General features: G+C 42.7%; 1 protein-coding gene across 8 annotated transcripts in view; it reads right to left on the bottom strand.

The window, feature by feature from the left end:
* Positions 1–17,985, bottom strand: part of SLIT2 (slit guidance ligand 2) — a 226,834-nt gene that overhangs the window by 102,121 nt on the left and 106,728 nt on the right. The gene's annotated exons all lie outside the window — the stretch shown is intronic.

Genomic DNA, 17,985 nt, shown 5'->3' with positions numbered 1-17,985 from the left:
TAATCCTTAGCCAGACTTGAAAGGAAGAGCAATTCCCACCCACCCAGACTCTCAGTATTTTTATTAAAATATTTACTCTGAGTTTATAATGGATTGGATCGAGACTTCACTTCTGCTGATTTTACTCAGGGGACATTCCCACAGCAGAGTAAACCATCTTTCTTCTGCTTTCTTCTCTCTTTGTAATCCCCAGCAACACCACCCACTCTCTTCTGGAGGGTCCAGGGACCCCCCCCCCGGAATTTTTTTTTGGGGGGAAGTACTGCTGGGGGCTGTAGGGAGAGGAGGAATCACCTCCACCTGAACAAAAATCTTTGGCCAGAATGAGTCTTTCTATCCAGGGAAAGCTATGTTTGTGTCCATCCCCATTGCTTGTATTCTACTAAAGAGAGAAACAAAGAAGAGGAAAAGCTTTTTACAAAGAGTGAAAACAAAAGTTTAGTTTGAAGACTGTCAACCGTTTGATGAATTTGCATATTTCACTAAAACATCTACAGGTGAAATTCGAAAAATTAGAATATCGTGGAAAAGTCTATTTATGTAAGCAATTGTTTTCATTAGCTACTGGAGTTTAATATATGTGATAGACTCATGACATGCAAAGCGAGATATGTCAAGCCTTTGCTTGTTATAATTGTGATGATTATGGTGCGCAGCTGATGAGAACCCCAAAGTTGAGATTGTTAATTTGGGGTTCTCATCAGCTGTACACCATAATCATCACAATTATAACAAATTAAGGCTTGACATATCTCGCTTTGCATGTCATGAGTTTATCTCATATATTAGTTTCACCTTTAAGTTGAAGAAATGAACCTTTCCACGATATTCTAATTTTTCAAGTTTCACCTGTATACCAGGGATGTCCAACAGGTTGATCGCTGCAATGTGCTCTATGTGGGGCTACCTTTGAAGGTGACCCGGAAACTGCAATTAATCCAGAACGCGGCAACTATACTGGTGACTGGGAGTGGCCGCTGGGACCACATAACACTGGTCCTGAGAGATCTGCATTGGATCACAGTACATTTCCAAGCACAATTCAAAGTGTTGGTGCTGACCTTTAAAGCCCTAAATGGCCTCGGTCCTGTATAACTGAAGGAGCATCTCCACCCCCATTGTTCAGCCCAGACACTGAGATCCAGCGCTGAGGGCCTTCTGGAGGTTTCCTCATTGCGAGAAGTGAGGTTACAGGGAACCAGGCAGAGGGTCTTCTTGGTAGTGGCACCCACCCCATCAGATGTCAAGAAAATAACCAGCTATCCTATTTTTAAACGACATCTGAAGGCAGCCCTGTTTAGGAAAGTTTTTAATATTTAATGCTGTATTGTTTTTAACACTTGATTGGGAACCGCCCAGAGTGGCTGGGGAAATTCAGCCAGACGGGCGTGCTATAAATAATAACTTATTATTATTATCTTCTCCGCCCCCTCAAAAAAGCTCAACAACTTTGGCTCCCTAAAAAAAGCTCAATAATTCTGGTCAATACAATGGGTAAATCACTGCCAGTATTTTTTTAGAGGGAGTAGATCACAGTCTCTCGGAAGCTGGACACCCCTGATCTCTCCAACACAGGTACAGTACAGCTTAATTTGTTTCTAGGTCTGCATGGAAATTTAAGAGACAAGTGATGTGATTGAATCTCACTTAGATTTAAACAACACAGCAATGTGGCTAAAACTTAATATTAAATGCCTTTGGATGAAATCTTTGTATAAAACCAAATTAATTTAATAGTAATATTCATTTGTCATTAAATGTCAATAATTAATATTCATCTATGCTTCCATTTCATATGCATAAACTCCAAAATTACTCTTAACAGAAGGCAAAGACGGTGGCGATCAATCGCCACCTGGTGACAAAACCCTCCAAACACATCAAGGCTACTTATTTGGATTTACTTTACATATCATAAAGGACCCAACAGTTAAATCCAGTCGCGAATAACTCTGGGGTTGCAGCACTCATTTCAATTTACTAGCCGAGGTAGCCGACGTTTGTCCACAGACAGTTTTTCTGGGTCATGTGGCCAGCATGACTAAGCCACTTCTGGCAAACCAGAGCAATGGACGGAAATGCTGTTTACCTTCCCGCCGGAGCGGTACCTATTTATCTACTTGCACTTGACGTGCTTTCGAACTGCTAGGTGGGCAGGAGCAGGGACCGAGCAACAGGAGCTCACCCCGTCGCAGGGATTCAAACCGCTGACCTTCCGATCAGCAAGCCCTAGGCTCAGTGGTTTAGACCACAGCGCCACCTGCGTCCCTTTTTCATGTCATATTTACATATAACTGACCTTCACCTTTGATTTAAATGTAAGTATCCACACAACACACTATTTGTGTACTTGTTTAATGCACTTATATACAACACGTTGCCAATGTACTTAAGGTAGTTTACAAATTAAAATATTAACTAAAAAATAATGTTAAAACTGTCAAAAGACAAGGGTGGGACAACAGCAAAATTATAGCAGTGCACTAATTGTATTATGCATTCTTACCATCCAATCTTACACAAAGGTCCTTACTTCTCAAATAAGTATGTATAAGGTGCTAAAACACTCTTGCTCACATTTTTTTTAAAATCTAGGTGACAAGGAATAGGACAAATCCTGACCCTATTTGTTTACTTATTAAAAACAGAATTTCAGTCTTATGCACTGAGAATAGTGAGCAATCAAAAACAGTGGACCAGGTTCTGCCAAGCTCACTGAGCACCCCGGTTTGGGTGTTGCATGTCCACATTTCTAACTGTGATGGACATGCAATTGAAATGGCAAGTTAAAATTATTTATGATTTTTTTTTATCTCACCCTTCTTCAAAGGAGCGCTGCATTGTTCTCCCCATAGTTTATCCTCACAATAACCCTGTAAAGGAAACCCCAACCCACCCTCCCACTATATATAAGGGTCTGGTGACTTCTGTTTCAGTGTATCTGAAGAAGTGTGCATGCACACGAAAGCTTATACCCAGAACAAACTTAGCTGGTCTCTAAGGTGCTACTGGACAATTTTTTTGTTTATTTATTATGACTGCCTCAGAACAACACGGCTACCTGCCTGAACCTGTAAGGGAAGTTAGACTGAGAGACAGCAAGTGAACTAAGATCACCCAGTGAGCTTCATGCCTGATTGTTGGTTCTGAACTTGGGTCACACTAGACCTAACACAACACCATAACTACTGGAGATCTGGTACAGAACAAAGAACTCTGTTCAGGAAACCCCAGGGCAATCTTTAAACAATGTTAATTTTTAGATTTTTAGTGCTGAAGGCATTGTTATATGAGTCTTTACTTACTCTCTGAAGTGCAGTTGAGAGTTCATATGCTGAAATGCTCCACCATTTAAAATAAATAAAATAAAAAATCCATGAAGTTATGTCAAGGATGTAGGCTAGCTAGAAACATTTCCCCCCCAACTTTATTTTTCTCTGTGCAGGGATTCATCTGTTGAAGAACATTCAGTCATATGACGCCCATCAACATTCTGAAATAGTACAGCCCCAACACAAGATTTATCCCTTCACAGAGAATGAGCCATGGTTGCTAAAGAAAGATGCTCAGATGCTCAAGTGATGAAGCCAGTGTAAGGCAGTAAGCTCTGAAACTGAAAGAAAAGTGAGAGGAAATCAATCGGTCCCATGGGGTGGATCTACAATGACTTCCTTTGCCTCTGAGCCATGTTGTTGTTTTGTTTCCTAAAGTTCCTTTGCTTTTCTAATGGGGATTTCCCCCCCCCCTCTTGCTTGTATACCACACTAATAAATTTTTGCTTCTTTTGAGAACGTGTATCATGGAAGATTTTATGAAATGTATTAGCAAATTAGTGATTAGTTATATTTAATATTGACAAACCTAGACAGCATATTAAAAAGCAAAGACATCACCTTGCCGACAAAGGTCCGTATAGTTAAAGCTATGGTTTTCCCAGTAGTAATGTACGGAAGTGAGAGCTGGACCATCAAGAAGGCTGATCGCCGAAGAATTGATGCTTTTGAATTATGGTGCTGGAGAAGACTCTTGAGAGTCCCATGGACAGCAAAAAGATCAAACCTATCCATTCTTAAAGAAATCGGCCCTGAGTGCTCACTAGAAGGACAGATCCTGAAGTTGAGGCTCCAGTACTTTGGCCACCTCATGAGAAGAGAAGACTCCCTAGAAAAGACCCTGATGTTGGGAAAGATGGAGGGCACAAGGAGAAGGGGACGACAGAGGATGAGATGGTTGGACAGTGTTCTCGAAGCTACCGGTACTAACATGAATTTGGCCAAGCTGCGAGAGGCAGTGAAGGATAGGCGTGCCTGGTGTGCTCTGGTCCATGGGGTCACGAAGAGTCGGACACGACTGAATTACTGAACAACAACAAGAACAACATATTTAATATAATGGTAAATAACTCTGGAATAGAAAGTATTTTGGATTAATGATTTATTTAATAACCTGAATTTGCAGTTCAACTGCACAGGTTACTGGATAATGTAGCATACGTTGCTTTGTAGAACAACTGACAGCTTACAAACAAGTGCTTGTTACAGCAACTTATGTATAGAAAAAAAGAGAATTACTGGATTTATATAAGATTGGTTAAGCTTATACATTGGGGTGATTTTGTTGTGAAATTAATAGTTGTATTTTAAATCAGGATGCTATCTATAGTCTGTATCAGTACAGAAAAGTTCTAAGTGAATATACACTGCACATTTCTGTATGGTTTTTTAAAAATTAAAAAATGTACATGGAACAGATTAGTGAATCGCATATAATGCACCCGTTCGTTGCAAATGAAGTCAGTTCTGCATTGCAGCTATTTTATTACTCACCGAAGACTTGCAGTTGAATATGCCATTAGCTTTACAAAGCACAGAGTGCTATTATTTTAATTGTATAAATGGAAATTGCTATGTGCAATAACTATCATGCACATCTAAGGTTGGGTCAGGGTTCTCCCTCTCCTTACACAGGCCCCGTTACCTAAACCAACATTTACTTAAAGGCAATAAATTTTCCGAAGAAAACATTTCTCCAAATTTAATTACTGGTCATTTTATTTTTCCTCCGTGGTTTAACCTCTCTTGAGTTTCTGATCAGTTGTATCATAAATCTATAATGGCATCCAATACTTTAGAAGAAAAACTGCTGAGCATGGAATAACGTGTCCTTATTTTCAGAGCTATGAAATGAAAATATGGAGGAAAACATGTCATCCAGAACTGCACAATTTGAACACTTACGTCCTGACAAGAGCATCCAAATTCACCAAAAACACAAGCAATTCCAGTATAAACTGACCCAATAAAAGAAAATTTCAGCTAGGAGAAAGCAGGTATCAATCTGCATAGCCAAGCTGGCTGTGGAAGATGGAAATTGTAGTTTAAAACATCTGGAGGGCACAAGGTGCTACAAACATGTATATTTGTTGGTTAAATTTATATTCTTCCATGTGCAACATCCAATATGAGACAAACAAACAATGTAACTTACACTTTTAGGTACAGTGACACACAAACTTTCAGGTCAATTTAACAAACTATCACCATTAATAAACTAGGCCTAACAACTTTGATTACTGGGGAAAGCATGGCAAGTCCCACTCTTTTTGCCAACCTCACTACTACCATGAGACTACCATATCTACCATATCTACTTCTCCCCTTGTGAATTATTTTCTGGCTAACTGGGTTTCAGGAGATGTTCTGCTCTAGTCTTCTACTGTCCATGTTGGATTAGTACCTCAACTCATAGATCCCTTTGCACATTGCATAATACATGCAGCTGTGCCTGAGAAAAATATAGCTGCCAAGAGTTGAGGGCTCAGAAAGTAATGTAAGTTTAGAAGGGTGCCAGAGTTCAAGACATTCATGAAACGTTACGGGTGGGCTTCTTCTAGCATCAAGTGGAAATTCCAGTGGCTACTGCCCAACCTTTGCCCCAAGCAGCAACCACCCAGAAGTGTGATGTTCTGTGGGGACAAATGAAATAAATCCTAAAAACTTTCCTGACGTTTTTGTTTTATTTTTGCAATCTTCGTGGAACCAAGTGAGTACAATTCACATCCTTTCCATTACTTATTATAAAGGTTCACATTCAACCTTGGAAATAAACGAAAGCATCAAATTGGCCATTCTCAAAGCAAGAATCAATTCCATCATGCAATGCATCCAAAAATGCACTTACAGTAATTTGTTACAAAGGCACAGCATAAAATTAAGCAGACAGTAAATATTATTCATTAAAGGAAGTTAATTTCCTGAGCAGATTCACCACTCAAATTATGAAAGGCTACAATGGCTCAGCATTAACGAGTGGTAATTATAAAAATAAAAAGGAAGTACATCAGAGCCTCACCTATACATTTTCTTGAGATCCAAAAATGCTTTGAGAGGATATGGCACCTTAATCAGCTATCATTCCATCTTACATAAAGTGTAATTGAAAAATAACTATCAATGCAGGCCTTAGCTGTGGGCATACCTAGGATATTCCAGGTTCCTTCCCTGAAGCTTTTAGACACAAAAAGTCCCACTGGCAAAGCCAACAGAGGAAGCTGAGTGACGCCCATTGACCTGTCAAAACATTTTAACAATAGGTCGCTGAATGACGAGTGATATAATAGCCTTGCACTAAAACTATGATACACCATTGACCCACATCTCTAGATATAAGAATGGCAGCATGACCTAACTTTGAGCCCCATTGACCGAAACATGTCATTAAGTATCTATTCCAGTCACAATATTTGGATGTTTGCAGGCCTCAGTCTAGGTGTGTTAACATTATTCTAACAACAGAATTGCTGAGGAGTTAAATTTTGTCATGATTGTCTTTTCATTATCTGAAGGTGATGTCCAAACTTGGTTAGTCATTGCAACAGCTGTTGCAGGTTATGTTTGAATTGTCAGCATTATCATGGTATACCATGATTACCATGTTTTCGCTTCAGGCCTCTACTAGTGTGAGCAGGAGAAACAAGCCACAACCCCTGGCCAAGTATTATGTCCAAACCAGGGACGGAAGTTTCTTTCACTCAAAGGAACCATGACTACCAAGTGAAGATCAATCTTGGCTTTGCATTGTGGGTTTATTTGAGCAAAGCAGACCAAACTCCAGGTTTCAGACATGACACTAAGTTTAGGATAATAATAATAATAATAATAATAATAATAATAATAATAATACATAATTGCACCCCAGCCACTCTGGGCAGCTCAAGCGGGAACCACCAACGTATTCTTCTGTGTATCCTTTCTTACTTTCAGAAAAGAGGAAAGAAATTCCATCACTGTTTAGAAAGGTCAATTCCTAAAACAATGTTTAAATGTGAAGTGGAAATTGAACTACGTATTATTCACTTGTGTCACAACAAATTTGATAAATACTACCATGAAACATAAAATCTTAAGTAAATGAACTTAGCTCATCAGCATCGCAATTGGATGAAATGACAAACCCATTTGACATTTAATGGCATTTCAAAGGCTGTGATCCTACTAAGCCATTAAAACCCAAGATTCTTATTTCCAAGCAAACAGTTATAGGATTACACTTTCTGACCTGTGTTTAAGATTTATAAATTACAGTGGTACCTTGGTTTGCAACCGTTTTGGATTATAACCACGTCAAACCCGGAAGTGTGTATCCCTTTTTTGGGATTACAACCCTTTTTTTGGGATTACAACCCCCTCCTCTTTTTTGGGGGGGAGGCCCCATTGGCGAAAGCGCGCCTTGGGTTACAACCTGTTTTGGTTTACAACCAGACCTCTGGAACGGATTATGGTTGTAAACCAAGGTACTACTGTATTGCATTTGTACTCTACCTTTCTTCCAAGGAGCTCATATTGGTATATATAGGGTTTTTGCCTCTTTTCCCCTCACAAAAACAAAACAACACAAAAACAGTGAGCCATGCTTGGGGTGGCTTGCTGGCTAGAGACTCAGGAATGCCCATCACTTTTCCTAACATTTTCTATGGCTAAAGAAGCAGGTTGCTTCATTAACAGTTCACAAAGATCAGTGGGTATTTGGGTGGTGTTTGGGTAGCGTTTTTAAAAATAGGAAGCACTGTTTTATTGGGAAGCACTGAGGATCCCTGGTGGGTGTAACAGTGCAGATGAACTAGGCAATCAAGGCTAAATTCTGCAGCTGCTATTGCTGGTATATGGACCTTAGTGACATCTCACAGATTAACAAGGCTCAGTGAAGCAGTGAGCAGCAGCAGCAGCAGCACAAAGTTGAGAATGGCTGATGGCAAGCAGCAAGCAGCCACATGGGGCAGGATACCAGTACCGTTGTCAGTGGCTACCACAGGTTCTTTCACGAGGTGAACAAAAAGCTAGTGCTCAGTCTGCACTGGTGCAGACTGAGAAATAATGACTGCTCCTAAATTATGGCTGCCACAAGCGTTTCCTGTTACCTTTTTTGCCCAGTAAAGAGAGCAGATCCTGCCTGCCTGCACCTTTCCCAAGGCTGGGTAATCTATCTTGAGGCGAGAGAAGAAAGCAGATAGGGAGCTGTGTCTCCTCCAGAGCCCTGGGAGAAAGTCTTTTGCTTCTGGGGATGTGATCAGTCCCATAATCCCCAGTGGGATAATGAGACTATACAACACCATTCTTTCACTGGGGGCTCTAGTAGTGACAAAAGGGTGAAGGTAAAGGGACCCCTGACTGTTAGGTCCAGTCGCAAACGACTCTGGGGTTGCGGCACTCATCTCGCTTTACTGGCCGAGGGAGTCGGTGTACAGCTTCCAGGTCATGTGGCCAGCATGACTAAGCCACTTCTGGCGAACAACAGCAGCGCACGTTTACCTTCCCGCTGCAGCGGTACCTGCACTTTGTGCTTCCGAACTACTAGGTTGGCAGGAGCAGAGACCGAGAAATGGGAGCTCACCCTGTTGCGGGGGTTCGAACCACCAACCTTCTGATCAGCAAACCCTAGGCTCTGTGGTTTAACCCACAGCGCCACCTGTGTCCCTGACTAGTAGTGGTAGTCTCAGTCTAATCCCTGATGGAGAAAGATACTTTGTTGGGAGGTGCTCATGACCTTCTCTTGCCTCAAATGTAAGCTCTTGTGCTTAGGAAAAGATGGGTTGCAGCAGCGAGAAATGTAGGTGCTTTGTGGGCACTTCTGTGCCCTTTTCACAAATGCGCTCAAGCTTTTCCAAGTGTCCAGAACATGCACAAAACTTCAGCCCCTTTCAGGTCAAACAGTGCATCTGTACCAAAGATGAAACCAAGGCTTCCTAGCACAATCCAACTCCAGCACTCTGCAACTGTGTCATTCTGTTCTCAAGGAATCAAAGAGCTGCAGTCCAACCCCATGCAATGCTGGGATCTCAACTAAAGTATCCATTATAGATGGCTACCAAACCTCTGCTTAAAAACCTTCCATGGGAGACCCACAGTCAAACAGATCTTCCTGTCATAAAGTTCTTCTGTCAGTGAATGTGTGGCTCCTGTATCTCTAACCAAAAACACAGCTCTCAGCAACTAATGAGTGGCAGTTACAGGGAGGTAGCCGTGTTGGTCTGCCATAGTCAAAACAAAATAAAATAAAAAAAATCCTTCCAGTAGCACCTTAGAGACCAACTAAGTTTGTTCTTGGTATGAGCTGAAGAAGTGTGCATGCACAGGAAAGCTCATACCAAGAACAAACTTAGTTGGTCTCTAAGGTGCTAATGAGTGGCAGTTAAATATCCCAGTCAGGAATGCATAGGGTTTGGAAATTTAACTCTCTCCTTGCCAACCATTGCCATACCAACACGAACAAACAGCAGCAGAAAGGAGGGGGGATATCTCAAAATAAACCTTGGGTCAGTACAATTGGGGTTGGAGCAAACGTTCAGAACCAAGTTCAGATTCAATAAAATCAGTTTAGGGCAGTTGGGAGACCTCTCTCTCCCACCCCAACCCATATTCAGGAGCACATTTTTTAGGGTTCCCCCATCTCTTGCTAGCTTTGCACAGATACTGAAGTAGGATTTTGTATGCATCTTGTTTTTGAACTACTTGTTCACTGCAGAGATGTTTTTCAAACCCTTGCAAGTCAAGAGAACACACAAGTTAAGACAAACCTTAAAAGATATGCTATAAAGCAGATATTCACACGGTGACACTTTCTATAAGGAGTGGAACAGTAGTCAAGCCTAGAATGGTGCATGTTGGCTTAAAAATATATAACTAGTCTCACTAACACATTCACCCATACTAAACATTCTAAATACAGTGGTGCCCCGCTAGACGAAAATAATTCGTTCTGCGAAAATTTTCGTCTAGCGGGTTTTTCGTCTTGCGGAGCGGCAATGACAGCCGCGCTCCGCAAAACGAAAAAAAGACGAAATTTTTCGTCTTGCGAGGCAGCCCCATAGACTTTTTCGTCTAGCGGGGCAGCCTTCCGCTAGACGAATGCCTTCGTCTAGCGAGTTTTTCGTCTAGTGAGGCATTCGTCTAGCGGGGTACCACTGTAGAGCCAGTGTGGTGTAGTGGTTAAGAGCGGTAGACTCGTAATCTGGGGAACCGGGTTCGCGTCTCCGCTCCTCCACATGCAGCTGCTGGGTGACCTTGGGCTAGTCACACTTCTTTGAAGTCTCTCAGCCTCACTCACCTCACAGAGTGTTTGTTGTGGGGGAGGAAGGGAAAGGAGAATGTTAGCCGCTTGGAGACTCCTTCGGGTAGTGGTAAAGCGGGACATCAAATCCAAACTCTTCTTCTTCTTCTAAATATGGATTTCAATTAGGAATGCCTTGGGCAAAATGGGAAGGCAGGGAAACAAAAATTGTGTTTTCCTTTTCCTTTAATGGTTCAAGGAGCCCGAAATGACAGGGACCACTGTTTTCTTTACACATTTATGCCTCTAGGGGAAAGTCCATGGCTCCCTTGACCAATGACATTCTTTCTGCGGCTCCCCTGTGGGGGCCCTGGAGCCCAGTTATATCACCCCATGCCTGCAGAGCTGGCAGCCTCTCCTTGGGAGTCCTCCGGGCAGCTGATGCTGCCACCCCGGGTCTCTGAGGTGCCCCTCCCCCTGCCCCAAAGAGAGGTGCCTCCTCACACTGTCCATTCTCAACAGCAAGGGCTGGAGGACTGGCTGGTTGGCCTCCCTCCCCCACTTGCTCGCTTACTCCAAGACTGCCTCAGATCCTGGCAACTAGCATCCCCTGACCAGCCCCAGAGGCACCATTCACCTGCAGAGTTTGTAGCCAGGACTGCTGCAACAAACAACTGTGCAATACTTTGGGACGCAGCGATGCGAGAGGCCATCAGAGGAGAGAGGGAAGGAATGAGGGACAGAGGCCAACGTTGCCCACGGCACCCCGGCCATCATTCAAGGCACCCCAGGTTGCCACGGCACACTGGTTGAAGACCACTGCTCTAGGGTAGCAAGGACCACAAATCCCTTCCTCTAAACAGTCTGCATTCACCTAATCAACACCTCCTACCTCTTCAGTCTCCTTTGAGCTCACACACCGTAAAAGAGTTCATGTGTGGGGCCGTGGTGAGAAATGAACTGAGAATGGTCTGGGTTATCTTCAGGGGCCCTGATTACTGAAGGTGGTGCAGAAAACTTAGGGTCAGTTCATGCCACGAGTTTTGCTCTGGACAATTTGCGGCGCACGAAAGAAAATGTATATTCTTTGCTACAGCACTAGATCAGGCTCATAAGCAGGTAATAATAATAATAATAATAATAATAATTTATTTGTACCCCGCCCATCTGGCTGAGCTTCCCCAGCCTCTCTGGGCGGCTCCCAAACAAATGTTAAAACAATAAATGTCCTAGAGTGGGGCTAACTGATTATCAGCATCACCGAGAAGCGAAACAGGTACAAAATCCTGTAACAACACTTTAAATAAATATATGTCATTGTTTGCAGATGTCCTTCCTGACCACTGTACATGCGAACTGAGTCAGTAAGTCTTTCAACAGGTAACATATGGGAGTATTTCCTTAACATGACTCCAAGAGTAAATATTGCAGGCACATAATTCTCCCAGGCCTTGTCTGAGGAATATGTAGGTGGCTCTAACACAAAGCTGTTCACTAAGCTTATTGTAACACTTTGGTGATGGAAAACTTACCGTAATGAAATGTTTGAGTGGAGTCATCTTGGGCAGCGAGCTGGGGGAGGGCTGTACTTAAGTCTGTTTCATTCTTCCAACCCTTCAAGTATTTAGTTGGAAGTTACAATGCCAGGGCTTATGTGGGGAAGATGATTAGCATGCCATACCCTGAACAGGATTGGGTTCTATTATAACTAGGCCTGTGTTGGGTATATAGTGAATACACACTTGTGGGACGTGTTTATGAAACTATATGTCACCTTTGGGGGGGGGCAAAACATCTCCTAGGTTGCTCACAATACCATAAAAGCATCACCATAAAAGTTACATGTATCTCAGTATAACCCCCCCCCCATTCCCTCCTGCTAAGGTCCCTACTATTTAAAGGTAAAGTTAAAGGACCCCTGGACTGTTATGTCCAGTCAAAGGTGACTATGGGGTTGCACCGCTCATCTCGCTTTCAAGTCGAGCGAGCCAGTGTTTGTCCACAGACAGCTTTCCGGGTCGTGTGGCCAGCAGGACTAAACCACTTCTGGAGCAACGGAAAACTGTGGCGGAAGCAAGATTGCACAGAAACGCCATTTACCTTCCCGCTACAGCGGTACCTATTTATCTACTTGCACTGGTGTGCTTTCGAACTGCTAGGTTTGCAGGAGCTGGGACAGAGCAACGGGAGCCCACCCCGTCGCGGGGATTCGAACCGCCGACCTTCCGATCGGCAAGCCCAAGAGGCTCAGCTGTTTAGACCACAGTGCCACCTGCATCCCATCTGTCCTTTGCATTTGGTTAATTCAAAGGCTAGTCAACTGGATGCATTGTACACTGTAGCATGCTTTTTTTCCAGATATACACCTGGAAACATGTGATAGAAAGTCTCCATAACTTACAGGATGAAATACAACGCTATCCAGCTCTGTTTTCCATTATTTTTAAAGACTGCCTGTGGTCTCCACCTGCATTTGTGACTGCACTAACCTGCCTAGGAGAGATATACAGATTTAGCCCCAGGGAAATACTGTCTGATGATGGAGGGCTCCAACTCATGTCTGTAATTGCATTGTACTGCAGAAGGCAATATTTTTTGCATCTCCCTAATGATCCTTTGGCATCATTTGCTGAAGGATGCCAAGATGCTGCAGACCTAAGACAATAATACAGTAAGATTTAATGATATAGAAAGCCAGGGCACACGTACTTTCTGATGTAGAACTTCTAGCGGTTAAAAAGTTTCAAAAATTAATTGATCTTCTGGCAAAGCAAAAAGAAAATTAAATTATACATTGGAACTCTCTCGTTCAGAGGCGAATTTGGAAAAAAATAAAGTGGAACAAGATGGAATGCTTTCCACAATCACATGTGGCAGGTGCACTGCTTTCCCTAAGCCCTTAAATCACATCAATAAGCACAATCTGTCAAAAGACTTAGTGAAGTACATTTGTTAAAACTCTTCCCAATTTACTCAGCTCCCATGAAGCAACTTACTGAAGTATTGTTTAATTTATAAAAATGCTGCCATAAAACTACTGTCTCAAATGGCTACATTTTCTAAAGAGTCACTTTAAAATGTGCCTAAGAAAATGTATTACATTACAAGGTACTTGTGTTCCATTCCTCACACTTCATTTGTCAGGGTAACTTCCTACTTAAACGTTTAACCAATATGGGTCGTCGTCCCCCCCCCCCCCCAATTTGAGCAGCTGCTTTTGACTCATCATTTTAAGCAAATCTTTGCTATATCGTTGTGTTTTAATGTCACCAGCTGCGCATTCTGTTTTTTCAATGCGGATATTCAGCATAATTAACCACTGAACTGACCTATCAAGCCCAGTATGAGAACTTGCCCCATGTTCACAAGGGGCAAGACGGTTTGAGCACATTGCACCGATCCTGGCCCAACTATACTGGCTGACAATTAGTTTCTGGGCCCAATTCAAAGTGCAGGTTTTGACCTATAAAGCCTTAAACGGCTCAGGACCACAAGACCTCAAGGACAGTTTCTCTCCATATGAGTCTAAAGGTAAAGGGAGCCCTGACCATTAGGTCCAGTCATGTCCGACTCTGGGGTTGCGGCGTTCATCTCGCAATACTGTCCGAGGGAGCAGGCGTACAGCTTCTGGGTCATGTGGCCAGCATGACTAAGCCGCTTCTGGCGAACCAGAGCAGCGCATGGAAATGCCGTTTACCTTCCTGCCGGAGCGGTACCTATTTATCTACTTGCACTTAGACATGCTTTCGAACTGCTAGGTGGGCAGGAGCTGGGACCAAACAACGGGAGCTCACCCTGTAGCAGGGATTCGAACCGCCGACCTTCTGATCAGCAAGCCCTAGGCTATGTGGTTTAACCCACAGCCCCACCCGTATGAGTCTACCCAGACTCTAAAACAGGCATAGGCAAACTCGGCCCTCCAGATGTTTTGGGACTACAACTCCCATCATCCCTGACCACTGGTCCTGTTAGCTAGGGATGATGGGAGTTGTAGTCCCAAAACATCTGGAGGGCAGAGTTTGCCTATGCCTGCTCTAAAACCATCCTCTGAGGCTCTTCTTCATGTGCCTCTTCCATGAGATGTCCAGAGGGTGTCAACACAAGAACAGGCCTTTTCTGCAGTGGCTCCCTGATTGTGGGATGCTCTTGCCGGGGAGATGTGCCTGGTGTCAGATGAAAACATTGCTCTTCCACCAGCCCTAACATCTTATATACTTTTAAATGTGTTTGTGGGAGGGGTGGGAGACAGGCGAGTTATTGGTTTCTTATTGGTTTGTTTTCTGCTTGTTTTTATTATGTGTTTTGTGTTTCTGGTTTTGTATTTCTATGCTGCGAACTGCCCTGAGATCTACAAATGAAAGGTGGTATACAAATTTATACCTCCCACTATAAGGGCCCTCGCTTGACACTGCTGCAGCCATCTGACATGACTCAGGAACCCTAGATGTTCTCACCCGAGCAGCACATTTTGGAGAATCTAAGATTGTATCCATCCACCGCAGAATGAAACAAAGCAAATCATTCCATCGCCAGCAAAAGTGATACCATCAACCACAAGGAAGAGGACCAACCATTATGGAATGGCAATAGTGCAATATTTATTTAACTGCATTTACTATATGTAGCCCTATCCCAAAGGAACAGGGACAACATTCTGTTCTCCCCACAATCTCCTTCCCAAGGCGACCCAAAGCTAGTGTAAGAAAAACATTGGAGTAAGTTTTTGAGAGCATTCTCTGTCCAGTTTCGTAATCTGCATTCAAGGGGGGAAGAGTACAACCAAAGGGTCAGCACAGGGGGAAGCAGTTTAAGGACATCTGGTGAGGTCACCTAATTGGCAAAGGACCCATAATGACAACAGTGCTGCTGTTCTTAAAATGCACATTTAGAAGGTGCAGCAGGAGGGAAAACTAGGCATTGTGGGCCCCACCTTTTGCAGATTAGAGGAAAGACCTGGGGTCTACAAAAACCCTGGAGATGGCACCACCGGTAAGGTGTTTTGTTTTGTTTTTTGGTGGGGGTAATAAAAAAGAGGATGTTAAGGGAAGGAAGTTAGATAGATAGATAGATAGATGTTTATTCGGCATTTGCGCCCATCATACAATCATACAATACAAAACAAGCAGTCAATCAAAAATCAGATAAAATCAAATAAAACGACGACCCAATACAGGCCGCGGATATAATAACAAAACTCACAGGGACCAATATTATCACTTTAATAAAACATATCTAAAAAGAATTAAGGTTAAAATTTAGGCACCCAAAACTAAAACCAATGTCTAATTCTATTTTTGAAAAACATATCTAATTATCAGTAACTGGCTAACATCCCACTTTGTCTCTTGTGCGAGATGACGGCTGTTAGGAATCTAGCAACCTGTAGAGTTATATAAGGGTCCACATCTTGGAGAAGGAAGTCTAAGCTAAGTGAGAGCCAGGTTGTCCAGGGATTAGTCAGAAGTGGGTATGCTGAAACGTACAAGATTAAATCCAGTTTGGGGCACATATATGCCTTCAGGAAGCCACCCATGAGGTTGGGTGGGCTGTAATGTTACAGATTCTTAACACTCTTCAAGGCCAGACCTATTCAGAATGTAATGCAACAGGCTCCAAATGCAGCTATTTATTTCACCTGGTGAAGTCATAATTTCAAGTTTATTACCGACAACTATATTAACTGTGGAGTTCCAAAAAACCTACATAAATTACTTTACAAGAGTGGAACTGAGAATCCCCAGAAGATCCAACTATTTTGTAATGAACCTAATAAAATACGAGGTAAAATAGTTTTGGTAAAAACTGAAAAACTCCAAAGAGGCCTACTGAATAAAAGCAAAGTTTTAGATGTAAGGGATGCGGGTGGCGCTGTGGTCTAAACCACAGAGCCTAGGGCTTGCCGATCAGAAGGTTGGGAGTTCGAATCCCCGCTACGGGGTCAGCTCCCATTGCTTGGTCACTGTTCCTGCCAACCTAGCAGTTTGAAAGTACGTTAAAGTGCAAGTAGATAAATAGGTACCGCTCCGGCGGGAAGGTAAACAGCGTTTCCGTGTGCTCCTCTGGTTTGCCAGAAGCAGCTTAGTCATGCTGGCCACATTACCCAGAGATTTTCAGAGTTAATATAAAAACACCTGACAGTAACATTCCAGCAACCTTCAGGAAAATTGGTATTTGCTACTGCAGGTGGCACTGTGGGTTAAACCATAGAGTCTAGGGCTTGCTGATCAGAATCTCCACGACAAGGTGAGCTCCCATTGCTTGGCCCCAGCTCCTGCCAACCTAGCAGTTTGAAAGCACGTCAGAGTGCAAGTAGATAAATAGGTACCACTCCGGCAGGAAGGTAAACAGCGTTTCCATGCGCTGCTCTGGTTCGCCAGAAGCGGCTTAGTGATGCTGGCCACATGACCCAGAAGCGAGATGAGCGCCGCAACCCCAGAGTTGTCCGCAACTAGACCTAACGGTCAGGGGTCCCTTTACCTTTACCGCCGTTTTACACAAGGGAACCAAAAGACAATGACTTCTTGGAAGGCTAGTCTAACAGTGGCTGACTAAGAATCTGAGTTGTAGTCACATAGGGCAATTTGCTGTAAGGCCTACCAGCTAAATGTAAAAACAAAACAGAACACAAAATCCCTGAGAGCATTCTAACTCCAATGGGGAGCACCCATTCCTAGACATCATATACAACTTATTTTAAAGTGACGCCTGCATTTCAAGGGCCTTTAACTATCCAGACAGTGGACTGGAGGCATGATATGTGTGGTATTTCCCATTTTTAAAAACAAACAAACACATTAATAAAATAATGTAAATCTTATTCTAGAGACACTTGTGCTATGTAGGGATGTCAGTATTTCATGAACTTTGACAAAATTCAGGGATCCAGATTTGACCTACAGGTTGTCAGTTAGACATCTATTGCACTCAAGCAATAGATTCAAAGCAAGGAATGCAAAAATAAATAAAACGGCAGAAAATGCCCCCAGCTAAAGCCAACTATGCATCTCACACTTGAATACTAATAACTGTAATAAAATCTTTGTACTAGGACATACTGCGTTCCAAATTATGGTGCGAGGTTGTCTTCAACAGTACAATGTCATTGCAGCATAATCTGGGGTGCAGTACGCTTCATGGATAGTTGCAATTTTTGCCAAAACTTAACACAAAGCTTGACATACAAATTAAAAATGCCAAAGCTATGCATATGTGTACTCAGAAGTAAGTCCCACAGAGTCACTCATTCCAAGTTAAAGTGGCTTTAAATTTCCATTAATTACAAAGCAACGGCTAAATACGAGCTTCAGTCTTTCTCTGTTGGACTTAAAAGTGCTTAACTGTGGCTGGATCATGCTCTTAATCATTATTTTTAAAAAAAAGAAATCGAGGCTTTCCATCATTTCCCAACTAACACCCTCTGAGTAAGCAAAAATTAAACCT

The sequence above is a fragment of the Lacerta agilis genome, chromosome 9 (assembly GCF_009819535.1).
Source record: "Lacerta agilis isolate rLacAgi1 chromosome 9, rLacAgi1.pri, whole genome shotgun sequence".
Classification (NCBI taxonomy): domain Eukaryota; kingdom Metazoa; phylum Chordata; class Lepidosauria; order Squamata; family Lacertidae; genus Lacerta; species Lacerta agilis.
The sequence above is the reverse complement of the archived record's forward strand: the minus strand, read 5'-3'. Positions and strand labels throughout refer to the sequence as shown.